The sequence below is a fragment of the Epinephelus moara genome, chromosome 24 (genome assembly GCF_006386435.1).
Source record: "Epinephelus moara isolate mb chromosome 24, YSFRI_EMoa_1.0, whole genome shotgun sequence".
Classification (NCBI taxonomy): domain Eukaryota; kingdom Metazoa; phylum Chordata; class Actinopteri; order Perciformes; family Serranidae; genus Epinephelus; species Epinephelus moara.
The window spans coordinates 32,473,392-32,491,394 of record NC_065529.1 but is presented as its reverse complement, the minus strand read 5'-3'; the positions used below and the strand labels follow the sequence as shown (position 1 = coordinate 32,491,394).

General features: G+C 40.0%; 1 protein-coding gene across 1 annotated transcript in view; it reads left to right on the top strand.

The window, feature by feature from the left end:
* Window positions 1-2,052: 2,052 nt before the first annotated feature.
* Window positions 2,053-18,003, top strand: part of atp2b2 (ATPase plasma membrane Ca2+ transporting 2) — a 132,869-nt gene continuing 116,918 nt past the window's right edge. Inside the window, exon 1 of the mRNA XM_050038711.1 lies at window positions 2,053-2,116. The gene's annotated coding sequence lies outside the window, so the exon portion shown is untranslated. The remainder of the gene's footprint in view (window positions 2,117-18,003) is intronic.

The following is an 18,003-nucleotide window of genomic DNA, read 5'->3' as shown; positions in this document are numbered from 1 at the left end:
TGTGTGTGTGTGTGTGTGTGTGTGGGGTTGTACTCTGTGTAGCCTATGTGAGCTAGCATTATTCTCAGTGCCAGGCAGATCAGTTGCATAGCAACAAGAACTTTTTGAGGGCAGGAAATCTTTCACCAGTGGAATGTGTCAAGCACAAGAACAGTAAAAATGGAACGAGAGAGATACAAACTGTACAATCCCTAAATTCCCAGTCCAAGTTGTATAAGATAAGATAAGATAAGATAAGATACACCTTTATTGATCCCATAATTGAGAAATTCCAGAAAAACAACACAGAACAGATGGCTTGTAATTGAAGATGTCACAGTGACAGATATTAACCTCTTGAAATGAATTAGAATACAACAGATGATCTTGTTTGAGTATGAATTTGAAACATTAAAAATCACAAAATTACCCTAAGACAGCAGAAAATTGTCACTAGTATGCATTGCCAAAATATCTCACAAAACAAATAAAAATCTGCACATTTCCTTTTACACTGCACTAGATATTCAACTGTTAGACATGCAGTGTATTTCCAAACATTTGTGATTTCCTCAGGAGGTCCCAAACTCTAACAAAGGTGAGGAGAACCGTTCAATCAGTATTGCAACAATTTTTATATAAATGCAACAGTCTCTTCACTACAAGCAGTTGAAGGTATATTTTGCAGCTGAATCCAACATTGTTAAAGCATTTGCAGAGATTGATGGAAATGTTTGACAGATTTTGTGAAAATAAGTCTCTTAGCCTATAAGTAAACATTTTCTGCATACATAAACTTTAAGCCCTATTATATACTTTCCTCTGACATATCCTTCTGTAAGCGCTCGGGAGGACTCAAGTATGGTGTTAAACAAAAGTCAGTTAAAGAGAGAGCAGGGAGAGAGGTCAGCAAAGTCTTCTGCCACAGAAGTAATGGTAACAGAGTCTTCAAATGCCAATTAAAATGCATACAACTGTGGGCTAAACTTCAGAACAGCATGTTTTCAGGCTAGTGAGGAGCTGATACAGCAACCTGCAAAATACTTTCACAGGAAATATTTTTTTTTAACAAACCTGAAGGCAATACTTTTCAAAATAGTTTCCAATGTTCTTTAGTTTGTTGGGAAATCTTTTATTGTCATTAACACAGTAGTGGATTGGAAATCATATTTTGAAAACTTGCATGTTCATGTATGTGTGTGATCAAACACTTACAGGCTGTATTAAAGTGATGGTCTGTACTGTACACACTGTGTGTATGTGTGTTTTGAATGGTGTCAGAGGTCAGAGCCAAATCCAGTTAAACAAGCTGCTTCTTGCTGGCCATTACCTCACTCCTTCGTACTGTATATCCGTCTCTTTTTCTCTCCCCTTTACTGTTCATTAGTGAGATTGACCAGCTGTAACAAGTGATGACATACCAAATGACATTGCAGGGCTTCTCACATACAGTCCTGTGTTTCATTAGCACAGTAGTGCTTGGGGCCTGTATCAGAGTGTGAAGAGAAAATCTTGTTTGCATAGCCAGTGTAGTTACATTAAAAATGACTTGTCACTGTAGGCCTTTTTCCATCACTGCCATTGGGGAATCTCTAAATGGGTGTTCCCAGCAGCCCAACATGTAGTGACAACAAAAGAAACTGGTCAAGTCATAGATCTAAAGATGGTGGAAACTATAAATCACATGCTATTTGTATTATTGCCTGTACGGTACAAATAAATTACTGTTTCACCATTTATTTTGTTATTATCTCCACCAGACGTAAGCCTGAGGGGGATCAAGTGTTTGGTCAGTGAGTTTGTGTGCATGTGTGTTAGTATGTGGGCCCGTTTGTCCACAGCTAATATTGCAAATTACTGGAATACTCAGCCTAATATTTTGTGTCTACATGTATGACTATGCTCAAGGACCTCCCCGTGGTTGCAGGGATTCATAGTTGTTGAAAAACCTGTTTTATTGATTGCTTTATGTCGTCATTGACTGCTGACTCCTCACTCCTCTTAACCATTTGGTAGGGTGTTTTTTTCCTTATGCCATCATACCACACTAGGAGTATTTCAGAAGAGTGTTTTGCCTGCCAGATTTGGGGATTTTTGAATTGGTAATTTTTCCTTGATATTTGTGCTTCTACCATAAGTAAGTAAATTGGCAGTTAATGTGTATTTTCTGTCTGTTGTAGTCGTGTTTATTGTTTTAAGTCCTACTTTGTTGTGCTGTAGCCCCCCCCCCCAAAAAAAAACATGAATACCATTGAAAGTCCAGTTATGAATACATGGATCAAAGATTTCTGGCTGTGTTTTAGTTATTAAAAGCACATTCAATCTTCATTTAATCTAATTATGTTGTATAAATATTTTACATACCGTGCCTGTTAGGACGAAAAACTCTATCTATTCTGTGCAATGCATTGTGGATTTGTCAAAAATAAATGAGGCATACATTTTTATTAGCATCTGAAACGTGCTGCGGCACATCTGCTGAAATTTTAAGAATTGTCTAGATTGGCCTCGATAGGCTTGAGCAGCCACCTGGTGGAGATCTGTACTCTATTGGATGCACTTACCTAGTTGTAACTAAGTTTTTGTAATAAACAAGCACCATGATTCATTTGCAGAAAGTACAAGGGTTAGCTAACTGTGTGTCAGGTCACAGTTCAAGTAGCTGAGTGTGGAGCTCTTTGTCTCTTGTCTTTTACAGACATGAACATGCAGGAAAAAACATTTACTCTATTTTGCTATATATTTCTCTCTTTCCCTGACATTTTCCTCTATTTTTCTATTACCATATTTGTTGTGCTCAACAGCTTGCTGACACTGTTAGTTATTAATGTGACACTGGGTCACCAAAAAATACAAGCTACTGTATATGAAATGTGTTTTTATTATGCTGTGTTGTCATGGCTGCTATTTTTTCTTTTACAAGTAATTCTGTCTGTAAGGCATTGTGAGTTAGTGTTGCTTTTTTTGTTAATAAATTTTCCCTGGCGAGTTTGTATTTCTGTTTCTTTCTCTTTCTATTCACAAGCAAACTAAGCACATCTCTCAATTAACCCTAGACTGAATTATTCATTGTACGGATGAGAAAACAGCTGACTGAATGATTTCCCGTCACTGAAGTTTCCAAACATTTTCGCTTGTTAGGATTCAGTCATTGCATCAGAATATCTGAGAATTAAGACTTTAAAAAATACTTTTCATTTGAGTATTTTTCCCCCTAAGTTTTCCCTAACTCTCCTTTCTTTCACACCAGTATTTTCACTCTCTCTAAGTCCATATTATGTATGTATACTTCCCTGAGATGTCTAATAATCTAAATTCCAATGTCGTGAACAAGTCACAGTGCTGGGTGAGGGTTGTTGCCACATTGTCAGCAAATCTCTCCTGTCAGTGGCTGGATGCAGCACAGCAGCCTAAATAGGGCTTTCTCCTTATCACTCTACTGCACCAGAGCTGTTGTTTAAAGGACACTAAGCGCATTAATGTAGCAGCAAACAGCTATTTGCTATGTAAAGATATAGTAGAGTAATGGCATCCTGGGCAGAGAATAAATATATGCTACCTCTATGTGTGTTGTAATCCGAGCTTCTCTGTGGTTTCCTGTGGTAAACAGGTCTAGCCACGCGTGATATGTTGCATGTGCGTATCCCTTTGGCTAACTCATCGTTGCAGCTTTGCAACCAGAATTGTTTTTTCTTATGTCTTGTCCTTTACTCCTTTAAAAAAAAAAATCTATTGTCCTTAGATTAACACAAGTCATTGCTATTTAGAAGTAGGTAGGTCTGGCCAAATTGTAATTCAGCTGAAACTGCACTAGTCATTTTCATTGTAGCTTGCAGATAAAGATACCCAGTGACATTGCTGGAAGCAGAGTTCCATACTGCAGGTAATGTAGCATAGCCATAATCTGCGTTCGTGTAGATAAATTGAATAATGTATAAGAGTAGCGCTATATTGCAGTGATGTATTGCACACTGCCCTATGTGGCTGTATATTTGCTGTTTGTCTTTGGGGCCTGTATGTTTTAATGAGAGTCATATGTTTCATAGATTCTTTACATGCGTGGGCAGGTTTACCGTAGGTTTGGAACCAAATTTCCAGCATAACGTATACCACCAAGGCACACCACATTACTGATTATAGCAGTAGCACGGAGTTGACCCCCAAATTAAAATTGGGGGAGGGACTATAGATTAGCTTGTCTGCCCATCAATCTCACACACAAAACTGACATGCCAGTAATCAAATTTTAAGACACCTCTAGGGAATAATGCATGTCATTAGTCATTTCTGGCATTCTCCAAATTACACTGATTGGCCTAAAGGGGCACTGCAGTGTTTGTTTAATCTCTGTGTGCCATACTCAATATATTGGAAGCAGCTGAGCAGATTCAGATACACTGTTTGGAAGGGGGGTGAGAGTACCATAGCGTTTGCTTACTTATGTGTTGCATATCTCACTGGATATTTGACCTTATATCAATTTGATTTTTACCAAATATAGAGAAATCATTTGCAATTTTCAGTATACATCCCATACATGTTGCACACCAGCGAATGAGAACTGCTCATCACTTTTATAAGGAACACTAAGGGTGACATTGTTTGTTTTTATCCCCCACTCAACATCTGCATCGTTTGTGGGTAAAAAATACTACCATTTACTTCAGGAGAGCTGATTAATAAAACCATTATTCCATCGTGGGGCATTTGTCATTTGCTTGATCGTTTTGAAGGCTAATAGATAGCAGAAAGATCTGACTAACATGCAGACAGTCTCTCACTGTAAGGTTATACTGGCTCAGGCACAAAGATGGACAGCAAGCAATAGACAATAAATAATACTGTAGGCATCATAGACATTGGTGGAAGTTTTGGACTTGTCTTCTTCATGCACTCAGATAATCTGTCTTCAGCTTTTTTCCCATAGTCAAGGTCAGAGTCGATCCGTGAAGGAGAGCATTGCCTGTCTGTCAGCACTCTTTTCTTCCCTTCTCTTATATCCCTCTTCCTCTACCTCTCTGTCTCTGCTGTCCTGTCCTGTCCTGCGGTGGAGAGAGCTGGCAGTCGTTCAGTGTAACCACTTGGCTCTGATTAATTGGCTGTTTAAATAAAAAAAACATGGTCCTTGAAAAGTTCCCCTCACTTGAAAACAACTAATTTTAGATGGAGTTTGAAGTGTGAAAGTGCATTGCTGTTTATTCGTGGGTAGTGAGCACACTGAGTTCTTCTGTTAATTGTATTGGACAGTGAGGTTCTGGCATTTCCAAAGTGTTGTACTCTGTCTGTACAGAACACACTCTTTTAAACCTCCTCGCTGTCAGCTGTAAGCAGCACTAGGGCACTCCAGAGATGAGTTAGAAAATGCTGTTCCCTATTTAAACAAACCTCAACAACTCTGGTGTCACTTAAATATGTGCTCCCGACTTAAATTCACTCTATATATATATATATATATATATATTTAAAGATTATTTTTTCAGGCTTTTGCCTTTAATTGACAGGAGAGAGTGAAATGGGGGAGTGAGAGAGAGTCGGGGGATGACATGCAGCAAATGGTTATGAGCCGGGGTCGAACCTGCGACTGCTGCAGCGAGGCATCACCTCTGTATATGGGGCGCCGGCACTATCCACTATGCTACCGACGCCCCTTAAATGCACTCTGTGTCATATTTAAGACACATTACCCTATGAATAAAGCATGTGTTTACCCAAAGCGATTGTCAAATGTTGGCCTGGTTCCCAACACAGGGGATATAACGTTCTCCTTTTTATAGATGACAAAGTTAAGGCTATCTCAGTAGTTGAAACTATCAAGCAAGTCGGCGCATGTTTCTGAAATCATTGACCAAGGGGCGGTATTTGATGACTTCGGAATAAGAACAGGTTGAGTGGCACGAGAGGAAAAGTCACTGTATCACCAAAGTCAGTAGGATTCATCCTCTAGGCACCATGGGCACTGGCAAGAAATCCAGAAGTTGTTGAGATTTTTCATTCGGGACCAAAGTGGTGTGCCTTCGGCTTGAGCTGTATCACAGTATTACAGTGTATCAGGGTAGTTAGAAATCCTGGCAGTATGACTTTCAGTACCGTGGAAAATACAGATGTTCCTGTCTCTATTAAACTCGTATATAGTACACATCACTCGCCAACAGAGGTCATTCTCTGGTCTCAATACGAGCTGACAGTGGACAACTTTACCGGACTGTAAACAGGCGGCCAGTAACAGCAGAGAGAGACCACGGTAACATTTGATTCAGGTATGAAGGTATGAGAAAATAGATACTGCCCAAGCCTCTGTTGCTATCCCCAAAGACATGCTGTTAGTGTTGCTTTAAATTGGCAATATCAGAAACCTCACTTGCTGTAAAACTATTGCTTAATGTACTCATGTATTGACCAGCTCACTAAGATACTCACAAAGAATATGGTGATCTACAGTAGATTCTACAGTAGTAATGCAGACTACATATGGAAGACTTGCACTGAAATGGAAAGACGCAGACTTCAGTGTTCTCTGTAGGAAATGGCGTTTTCGCTTCTCTATCAGAAAATGAGGTCACAGTGTACATTTGTTCACATGAATTTGACACAGGAGAAGGATGATATTTAGGGCAGATGGCTATACAGTAGATCTAGGGATTGAACACTGGTTTACAGTTGAAGAAACATAGCATTCACAAAAGAGTGAAAGACATGTTAATTAAGCTGCTGAATTTTTCACGAAAGACATAGTGTTTGCTTCAGTTTAAGTCAGTTATATCCACATAGCATAGGGTTTATCTTTCCTATAACTTCTCATATTTATTTTATGGATGTTCCTTGCCTCCAGCTAAACTGACAGCTCTTTATAGCAATATTGACTGTCATAGTGTGTTTGGAGTCCACTTACTCCCCCTCCTGCTACTGGCTCAGAAAACCTGTCATCGCTGACAACAACAGAAGAGAACTGTGCTGTATAATGTAGAAGGATAGTACCTTTTACCTGATGTCTTTAAGCCAAAAAAAAGCAGCCTGAGACAGCCCCTAAGTCATAATCATCCTTAATTAGCAAATGGTCTTGTGAAAGTGTCAAAATCCATATCTGACAATGTGTTTCAATATCAATTCAACAAATAAATGATGTAATTACTTCTTATAAGGAAAACAATGTACAAAAGCATTATAACAAAACAGGATTTCAAACATAATACAACTTGTTCTGTCTAGCAGGGAACACTATTGTATTCAACTAAGAATGAACTATATTCAATCACAATTGGCTGCATCTATTCATACGTGTTCCAGTCTTTATATATTCTATGTAGAATTGTCAAGTTTACAGACATGGGCGATTGATTAATCCTCTGCCACAGCTTTATCCACACTCCTCACTTCAACCAGGCATTAATTTCCCCTGGAAATGGGGGAATAAGAACTGAATATATGGCTATTTAGGAGGGAGTGTATGTGTCGAGAGGGAGAGAGCGAGAGGAGATAAATGAAAAAGAAAGAAAAAAATGAGGAAGCGAGGGTAGATTAATGGCTTTGGACACCCAGCTTTTCTCGTCTGTACCTCACTGAATCCCCTACCAGCTGAACAGATTTCAGGAGCAAGCAGCTTTGTTAGATTATCAGTGCAACAATGTGGATGTGTGTGGGTGTTTTTTCTTTTTTTTTTTAAGAATTAGCTCTACTCCCGGGGGTCAGCCAATCAGGAACAAAGACCCCCATCAGCAAGGTGATGTTTCTGTTGCAGGAATCAGGGAGCTTTAATTAGACTTTTATCTAAACCTACTGTACATGTAGGGATGGTTTGGAACAACAAAATTAAAATCTTGTGGGTCTCCATGGAGTCCTGTGTGTTGTAATGACTGTAGTTACCAGGAAATAAATTATATCAGTTTTAAATATATATTCTTAGCTTTTTAGCTAATTTTTAAGTAAGTGCAATCAAATGAATTCTTGTTTTTAATGACCTTAGCAGTAACACGACTAATTCAAATTCTAATTCAATGTTTTTATCAGTATTTGTATTTGGGATGAAAAACATAAGAGAAAACAAAACCATATGAGATTTAAGTGGTGTAAGTAGAGAGCTAGCTAATGCAATCACACCTTCCATGTGCAACCAAGACTTAACTGTGCTGTTAGTAGAAAGTCAAGTACTGACATGGGGAGGAGAAAGTAAAAGCTGTATTTGACCTGGATGTCTCAACAGTGAGTCTTAGTCCTCCACCCACACATACAGTTACCTCTCACCAGACTCTTTACAGCATCCTAAAACCTCCAAGTTTGAGCTTGTTGTTAGGTGTTAAGAATGGACCATGTGGTCGTTCATTAATATTTCAGCACCACCACAAGTGCTGAGACCACCAGCCTCTCTGCAGTTTCTGCACTGCCATTCAGCCTGTGAACACTTTGTTCAGATATAACGAGTGACATACTGGCGAGATAAAATAAGGTGTCTTCACTGAATTAAGAGAAAGAAGGATTCGGTCATTGTTGCATCATACAGCTATATTGGTCTGCTGAGGATTGGGCTCTGGCTGTCAGTGATACTCAGAAATCTATCTGTGCTGCTATATCCTGTGTGATTAAATGTCCAAAGCAAACATGTGAAACACTTTTATTAAAGTTAATTTACTGTTCTTCTTACCTATGTATGTAAAACACCTAAAATCAGAATATAATAAATCACATTTAGCTTGATATCATGCATTTGGTGTCTAATTTATGCAGTGTTAGTGAGATAAAATCAGTACCTACATAAAGCATTCAGATTTGTTTCTCACCCTTGTATAGTAGGCGTATTGCAAGTTGTATTGTGTTGTAGCAAATTACTTTGAAAAGCCAGCTGATACCTGTCAATTTGCCATGGTAGTATTGTACATGCTTTCTGCATGACTGTCAGTTTGAGTACTTATTGTAAAACTCTTAAAACCTGTTTATATTTTGACAAACATCTTCCTACATGAATGTGCATATTTGTGTCAAAAGAATCCCAAGACCACCACTGTGATAACCTACAGCTGTTTAAAGACTGAGTTTTTGTCTAAACCAAGTGTTATTGACAAAACTAGGCTGTCTGTGCAGTAGAAATATGCAGATACTTTTCACATTGGTGCTATATTACCAGAGAAAAAAGGAAAAGGGCTGTGGCATTTGCTTTTGCTCAAGGGGGAGAAAACATACAAATACCAGAAGGCATTGTACCTAGGGTTGTCACGATACTAAAATTTCAAACTCGATATCAAAACCCAGGAAAATATTCAATACTCGATACCATTTTCGATGCAAAAAATTAAGAGGCATGTCATTTTTTAAATAAAGATCAGAACAGTAAAATCAATGATAACAACAAAAAATCCCCCCAAAATAAGTAAAAACCAGAAACAAGATCTGTCCATACAAATGTATTTATCTACAGCCCTGTTTATTTTCTGTGCTTCTGGTGAATTGGCACCATATTTTCGTTGCTGATCAAATAGAGTTGGTAGTTTAGGCTCAGGATGCTCCTGTTTCTACCTCACTATGTGATCAGAGAACCAGGGGTTACGGGAGAAACCAAACGTTTTTTCAGCTTCAATCTGTGACTTTGCAGTTAACATAACTTTTAAGGCACACATAATTGGTTCATACTTAAAGCTCCAGTAGGCAACATTGTTTTGGTATAATTGAGTAAATATTTTATAATATCCTCTAAGCATAATGTAAATCAAATGGTCTGAGACAAACAATAGGTTTCTGCACCTCACCATGGCTCTGTGGTCAGCCTCTAAAGAATCTGTATTGTGCCGATGTGCATCAACCAATCAAAGGTCAGCTCAGACTACTGCGTTCCTATTGGCTGTTCTACTGCATATGCGCGTTCCCGTGCTGCCGGCAGAAGGGGAGAGCAAGCGGCAATGGCGAACAGTGCACCAGGTAAAATAGCTATGCCAGCATTTAGCAGCACGGCTAAACAACCCAAAAAAAAGGAAGACAGAACTCGGTTCCCCGGAGCCCCGGAGGGAGGGGAAGGGTGAGGTGGGGCCGGGTCCGGCCGGAGGGCGCGAGGGTCGGCCGTGGGAGCGGAGCCGAGGGCTCTCCGCGGAGAGGGAGAGCCGAGCCTCGGGGGTATATGTGCGACGCTGCGAGGGAGGGATGGGGAGGGCTGCTGCGCAGAGAGGGAGAGCGAGGCTCGGGAGTATGTGCGGGGCCGCGAGGGAGGGATGGGGAGGGCTGCTGCGCGGTGAGGGAGAGCCGAGGCTCCCAGAGAGGGAGAAATAGAACCAAGTAGGATAAAACACTCGCGTGCTTGTCTGGTAGGAGGGGCTCAGGCCGGAGACGAACGAAACCTAACTCAGACGAGACTCAAAAATCAACCGTTTTCAGGCTTTCTACCTGCTGCAGCTTTAAAAGGGCTGCTCAGTGTTATTGTTTGATCTCAGTTTATTCAGTCTCAATTTTTACAACATAGGAAAAAATATGGCAACCAAGTCCTGTTCACAAATTTTCATATTACAGCCAAACAGTGCACTAAAATATGTTTCTGAAGACATTTAGACAATAAATAGGCAATTCAGTAACAGAATATTGGTTTATATTTGTTCAGCACTGCCTAGTTTTACAGTTTGATCTGAGTTTGTGACAGAGACAGAGTGGGGGGCAGCCCACTCTAATCAACAGGAAAGACCAACCGGGAACCCAAGGAAAGACTGATGGTATGACAACAGCCACAACAGGACTTTAATATGGGATGCTGAACTAGGTATCAGAAAATCTTAGACCTCTCTCCTTCATTAACAGGCAAATTCTAACATTATGTTTCCGACAAAACTCTATATTAGACACCAAGAGGTACTGTCTGAGTGAAAAATGGTGACGTGAGTGTTTGCTGCTATTTTATGTACTGCCTGTGCTATCTATCATTGTGTATTGTCCCCTTCTCCTCTGCGTACCCTTGCCTCTGGGTTTGGTATGCAGGAAGCTTAGCTAAAGAGAATTTGACTGAGTTCACCCCAACTGTCGGACGATGTCTCCCTGTCTGCCGGCTGTGTGTGTGGGAGTGTGTACGTAGATGTAGGTGTTTGAGTTCTTGTGCAACTATCAGGCTTGTGTGTGTGTGTGTGTGTGTGTGTGTGTGTTTTTCCATTAGTCTTATGGCTTATGGCTGTCCTTGGGGAGTTAGATGAAGCCCTCCATCACTCTTGGAACAAGGACTGAGAGAAGAGAAAAGGGACATAGCAGTGTAGAGAGAGGTATATGAGAGGAAAATGGGATGGGATGATGAGGCCCTCGTTGCAGTGTATTGCCTGCAATGCTGGTTGTGATTGTATGAGTCACAGTATGATTGCCCACATATAAAATACACAGTTTTTTAGTTTCTTGTTTCAAAACAATGACAAAACAGAAGAGCCTCCCATGGATCTCTGTGTGGGATGGTACTATCAATATTTACCAATAAATTTAGCATATTTTATGCCTAAACTGTGTCATAATCTGGAGTCGAGTTTTACAATTAGTCAACAGAATTGTGATTGGTAACTCATTGATTAATTAATTTAATCATTAATTAACATATTTTTCACAATACCTCCACCCTCTTAAACATTAAGTTTCTTTTGTTTGTCATTAGATGGTAAACTGAGTATCTTGGGTTTTGTGAGTGTTGGTCAGAAAAACAAGCAATTTGAAGACATCACCTCAGACTCTGAGTTACTGTGATATACATTTTAATGATTATAATTTCAGTGATCGTGATCATTAGTTGCAGCCCCTGCCTAGGAGTGGATTAGCGGTAGTGCTGGGCAGTATGACCAAAAATTTGTATCATGGTATTTTTTTAAGATTCTGGCTGTTAAACCATATATCACAGTATTTTTTTCTTTTTCTTTTTTTTTTTTTTTTTTTTGCCTGACTGAGCCTTTATATAGGTTTATAGTAAGGGGGTTACGATGCATCGATCTGCATTGATATGTCGATTCAGTGATCAGGAATCTAGTATCATCATCTTAAGGCTATGCCTTTATTTTGAAATGTTGTGTCACTTTCAAACAGCAGCAGGTAGATGGCAAGCACCCAAGAGAAGAGTGGTGAGGATAAGTTATTTACTTGGGAATAAATCAACAGTTTTTACAAACTGCGACATAACAAAACATTAATCCTGTATTTCAACACATTTTCTGCTGAGGTGATGGTGAAGTAAGTTGCTGGCGTTACCACCACTGTCATCAATGGTGGCCTAACAACTTAATGTCATGTTGGATCTTTTAAAACAAACTAATAACTTCCAAACAGCAGACACAGCTCCTCTCTTGTACACAAGTTCTTTGGTGCATTTCTAGTTTCTCTTTCATCATCCTCCTTCTCTCTTTTCTGTTCTTCTAAATGTACTATAGTGAAAGAGCTCCTTCCAGCTGTTAACAGACTGTTATGCTAACTGGCTAACTGGCAAGCTGTACCCAACATGCTGTCTGCTGTGTAATCATGTAAATGTACAGTTTTTAAAGTTACAAATTGGATATATGTCACGAGTTGTGTGGCATGGTGTTTTCCCTGTTGAAGAGAATTTGTGAGTCATTAATTGTCTTGGCCTTAAGTTGTAACCATTAGTAAGAAGGGTATGCAGTTGATGGGTCTTCCCTCTCCCATCTGATACAGCATTTCATTACTGTAGCGCTCTTTCCTGTTTACTGATGCACACCAGCCACTGTCTCAGCTGTACAGTGATATGACGGTAAATAAAAAAGATAAATCACGTAGAAAAGCAATACCCGTATGCTGGATGAACCGATATACCAGAACTAATTAGTGATATTAATGTAGGGTAACATCTGACAGCACGGCATGTGTTTGTGCACATAAATGTGTGTGTTTGTGTAGTATAGTATAGTGGAGTATATTCATAGTGTATAGCTCAACAAAAGGCACAGTGGCTGGTTGTAGAGCACAAATCAGACTAATGCCATCATGCAGGTTGCAGAAAGGCAGCAAACTATTCTTGGTGATAATTAGAATATGGATCAGCTGTTATCATAGGTTTTTTTTTTTTAAGGAGTCTACTGTACAACTAAGGTACTTATGACATTTGATGGCAACAATAATGTCCACAGAAATTGTTTTCCTATTTCCAAAATACCCCCATACACTTCCCAGTTTCGAGGCTTTTGATCTTATTTGGGATATCCCTGTATAACTGATTTTAACAGTACCCAGGTTACTGATCATCTGTGTGCAGTTGTGTCTTATTTTCTCACCATCTCAGCCACTATGTTCTGTACAATGAAGAATATTTATAGACCAGATAAGATGCCTGTCACAGGATCCTGGCTTCTTCTTTTGGAGTCCTCCAGTTAGCATAATCATGTTTCTAGGTTTCTGAAACCAGTATAAGGTGTTTACATGTGAAACACATAACCAGGATACTCCAAAAAATAAAAGGGATTAAACCAGGATACTAGTGCACATGTAAACATTCTTGTGTTTCAGGGGCCAGCCTCTTAGCACATAGTTGTAGATATGGCAATGGGCTTTCACTCTTCATAACTGTCAGAGATTATTGCTTCAAGGAAGTACAAACGTGCAGCGGGTGAGTAATATATTAGATAAGAGTGAGTGCGTGTGATGGTCACCTCTCATAGAGAAAGGTTAGAGACCTTTGGGAGTCATCAACCACATGCCATTGTGCGTGCCCGCACATAGACACAGTGCATGGTTTTATTTTACTACAGCACTCAGGAGATGGTCGAAGGCTTCTGCAATTAATAAGGCTAATGGTTATTGGCTGGTTGGTAGTGACCAGGATATGAGATGTCTGATTGACCTGAGGTAAACATGGCACTTTATGGGTTAACAGATCCCTTCTGGAAGGAAGTAGAGCTTTTATTGGAAGGAGGGAAGAAGCCATTTATAGATAGAAGGACAAAGAGGATGAGGAGCCCCATACTAACGTGTCTAATAGGTTTCTTGCATGACTGTCAGTTAATTAAGATGGATGGCATAAATTGCTCTTAAGTTAAATACCTGTGTGTGTGTGTTGTTTCAGTGCAGAGGCGTGTCTGAAGCATCTATTTAAAACTGGCCTACCTGCAGGATTTTTGGGTTGGGGGAGGCTGACTTTAATTTTGATCGGATCTGACTTTACAAACTCTTTTTTTTTTAATTTAAATCTAATATTACAATGACAATTTTACATGTAACATAAAATAGGGCATCCAAACGAGAGGAACATCATAATGTGTTACGATTCATGTGGGTGGAGCAAGATGGTGCTTTTGTATGGGTGGTCTCCGCTGTGCAGGACAGGTGTCCCCAACTCTGGCTGCCTGTGATGTTATTGTCCTCTCGTGCTCTTTCTCCCAGGTTTTGGTGCACTGCAGCCCTGAATTCTCTCAGACGTGCTGCATTGATATTCAGGGCCTGTTTCTGATCCCCATCACTGCTCTCCCTCTCCCTCTCTTTCTCTCTCTCTGTGTGGCTCCCTCTCTCAGAAACTCTTTCTCCCTTGCCCCAGCAAAGATAAATCGTCTTAACAGTTGTTCTTTAAAACTTATATTGTCCACACTCCACTATAGGCTTCTTAAGTCAGCAACATCATTTTATATGAACTAATATACACAAAGTTAGGACAAGTTTTCCAGTCACCTCAATAACGTAAAGGACTATTTCAGGCCTACCAAACACCTGCACTGGGTTGCACCAGCTATGTGTAAGTTCAAACAAAGGTTAGTTTGAATGCAATTTCTAACTAAGGTCAGAATTTATGCGCTACTTACATTTTAAGGGTTGCACTAGCTGCAATAGTTCCAACATAGGCATAAGTTACAACTCAAATCTCACATCTGGCCCTTAGTAGGTGCAAAATAGTTTTGTTATGATTTGTCATTTTGAAAAATGGGATAACTTGTAGGATGAAAAGGAGCGAATTATACTGGCTGTTTTGCGGTGGGGGCGGCACGGTGGTGTGGTGGTTAGCACTGTCGCCTCACAGCAAGAGGGTTGCCGGTTCGATCCCGGGTGTGGGAGCCCTTCTGTGCGGAGTTTGCATGTTCTCCCCGTGTCAGCGTGGGTTCTCTCCGGGCACTCCGGCTTCCTCCCACAGTCCAAAGACATGCAGATTGGGGACTAGGTTAATTGATAACTCTAAAATTGTCCATAGGTGTGAATGTGAGCATGAATGGTTGTTTGTCTCTATGTGTCAGCCCTGCGATAGTCTGGCGACCTGTCCAGGGTGTACCCTGCCTCTCGCCCGATGTCAGCTGGGATAGGCTCCAGCCCCCCCGCGACCCTCAAGAGGATGAAGCGGTTAGAAGATGAATGAATGAATGAATGTTTTGCGGTGGCTACCCACAGGTGATCTTATGCTTTATATACCCACCAAAGAAATGCTTGAAATAAACTGGTGTCATCTGTTGAATGCAAAATAAAGCATTCATAAAATAACACACACGAGTAAGGGGGTAATTGCATGTAAATATCATCTGTGCCACATTGGCAAGCAAATATATAGGGTTAGATGACTTTCTAAGTAATAATTACTAGTCCTTTCATGACAGTTATGTTATTGACTTATAGTATGATATATGGACATAACCTCAATCATTTTGCTGAACTTAAAGTGATAGTTCAGGTTTTTGGACATGAAGTTGTGTGAAACGCTGACCATCTGTAGCTCTGATGTGACGGTGTCACTACTCTCAACGAGCCTCCTGCTCTGAGAAATCGCCCATAGCTTACCGGAGAAAAAGTAGTTCTGAAGATGTACGGGGGACACGTAACCAAAAGGTTTTAAGCTACAAAAAAGTATGCATGTGTTTTGTTAGACTATTTCAATAATTTTAAAACATCCCTGCGTTACGTCAGACCTTGCTATCAATTGGGACTATTTTCTGGCCGTGTACCGCTGTGCAGGCCCGCAAGACAGCACGGCAACAGAAATCAATAAGACAGTTCATCACCACGCCGTGCAGGTGCACAGGATAGCAACGGCTAACGAAAACTTCATCGGCTGTTTCCAACAGAGAACCAGTAGGCTATTATTAGTGAGGAAGGAGACTACTGTTGCCTATTTAAACAAGAAATACTTTATTAGAATGACTACTGTTGCCTATTTAAACAAGAAATACTTTATTAGAATATTTGCATATAAAATAACATTTCTATCAACAGATATTACTTAAATTTTTCTTTTTCTCTTTTCCTCTTTACCTACAGGGTTCCTACGCAAGTATGGAAAGTATGGAAAAGTATGGAAATAAATTTGGTCAATTTCCAGGTATTAAAAGGTATGGAAAACGAAAAATAAAGTATGGAAAAATATTTATGTTTCCAGACTATTACCACTGTTCTAAAATACTGTTTTCTAAAATAGGAAATTAAGTATTTCCAAAAATAATTTAACCAATCCGGATCGTGTTTTATGCCGGGCCAAGCACAGTTTGTGTGAGAGCAAACGTCTCAGAAAACATACCACCCCTTTTACCTGATTGACAGGTGGTATGTCCAGTCCGCTTCCCCATGACCCTCCTCCAGCCCCCCAGGTATCAAGTTTCACTCCAACACTGCACCTTCGACAAGAAGACGAGTTTCACGTAGTTCACAATGGGTAGATGCAAGTTTTTGGATGGATGGATGGCTTGACAATACCGTATATAAATACTGGTTGGCCAAGGATTTCCAATTCACACACAGAGCTAGATGCAAGCTTTGTGTGAAATCGTTTGACATCGCCAAGATGGGGGAGAAGGCGATTCTGAGCCACATGAAAGGAAAAAACACCGACGTCTCGTTACTGCATCGCTTGCACCCAGAGTCCCAACCTTTTTGCCTCAGCCCAGACATTGAACTTACCTGAGTTTTTATTTGCATGCCATTATGGTACTTGGCTACAATCGCCTATTAAGAATATTAAATGTGATGTGAAATATGATATACTGATAAATTTACTCAGATGTCGCATATTCTCTGGGGAAAAAAAAAACAAAAAACGCCAAGAAGTCTGGAAATTAGGGTATGGAAAAGTATGGAATTTTGAAATTCCAAATGTGTAGGAACCCTGTACCTATTTTTCGTTGTAAAAAACATTGATTAACATCCGCAATAAACTCAATAAACTATGTAAATATTTACTATTTAAATCACGCTGACGGCGTTTGAGCCAACCACAAGAATGTGTGGAATTTCGTTGGTTTCATTCATTGTTTGTCCTGTCCTGGTGCAAATGGCGTTTTTTGACGTCCATGGTCCAGTTGTGGAAAAATCAAACGCCCCAGTACAATAAATCAAACACACCCCAACCACTGTGTTTCGGAAGTAGACACACATGCGCAGTCACGTACTGCTGAGAGTGAAATCCCTGATCGTTAGCTCACATGCAGCTTGTTCAAGCTGTTCTCTGTGTTGTTGAAATTAATCAAAATAAAATGGAACCTATCTGCTTATTATGCTACTGATTTTAATTGGGATATTTTTTGATGAACTGAATGACATTAAGCAGAGTGTTGCACATCTCGAGGGCTGGGCTCATAGGAGACCACCGGACTCTCTCCCAGTGGAGGGACTTGGGGAGAGAGGGAGATGTACGGAGTCTGGACAAAACTCCGCACGGAGCACGGATGGTTCAGAAGCAATTCGGAACGAGTTAAAAGCAAGTAATAAACAGACAAAGTGGTGTTTAAAATTGCATATATTGCAGGGTTCAACGCTAAGGTTTTTTTTCACTTGCCCGGTCGGGCAAGTTGGTCAGAGATCTCCTTGCCCGAAGTCAGTTTTTACTTGCCCTATAAAAATTGTTTAATTTAAGCGGCTATCAATAACAAAGACTGCAGTTATTTTTATGTTATGTAATCTTTATTCACACTGTATTTATTAATTAAAACAACATATGTCATGTATTGTAGCTTAATTCCTACACAAAAATGACAGTGTCAGGGCTTAAAGTGAAAAATTTGTCAATCGTTCTCCGTCTATAATTTTGCGCCCTACTTGAGCCATGCCCACCTCTATTTATTTTTCACCCCTCTCTCCAGTTCTGCTGTATTAACACCGGGTTTCATATATTTTGCT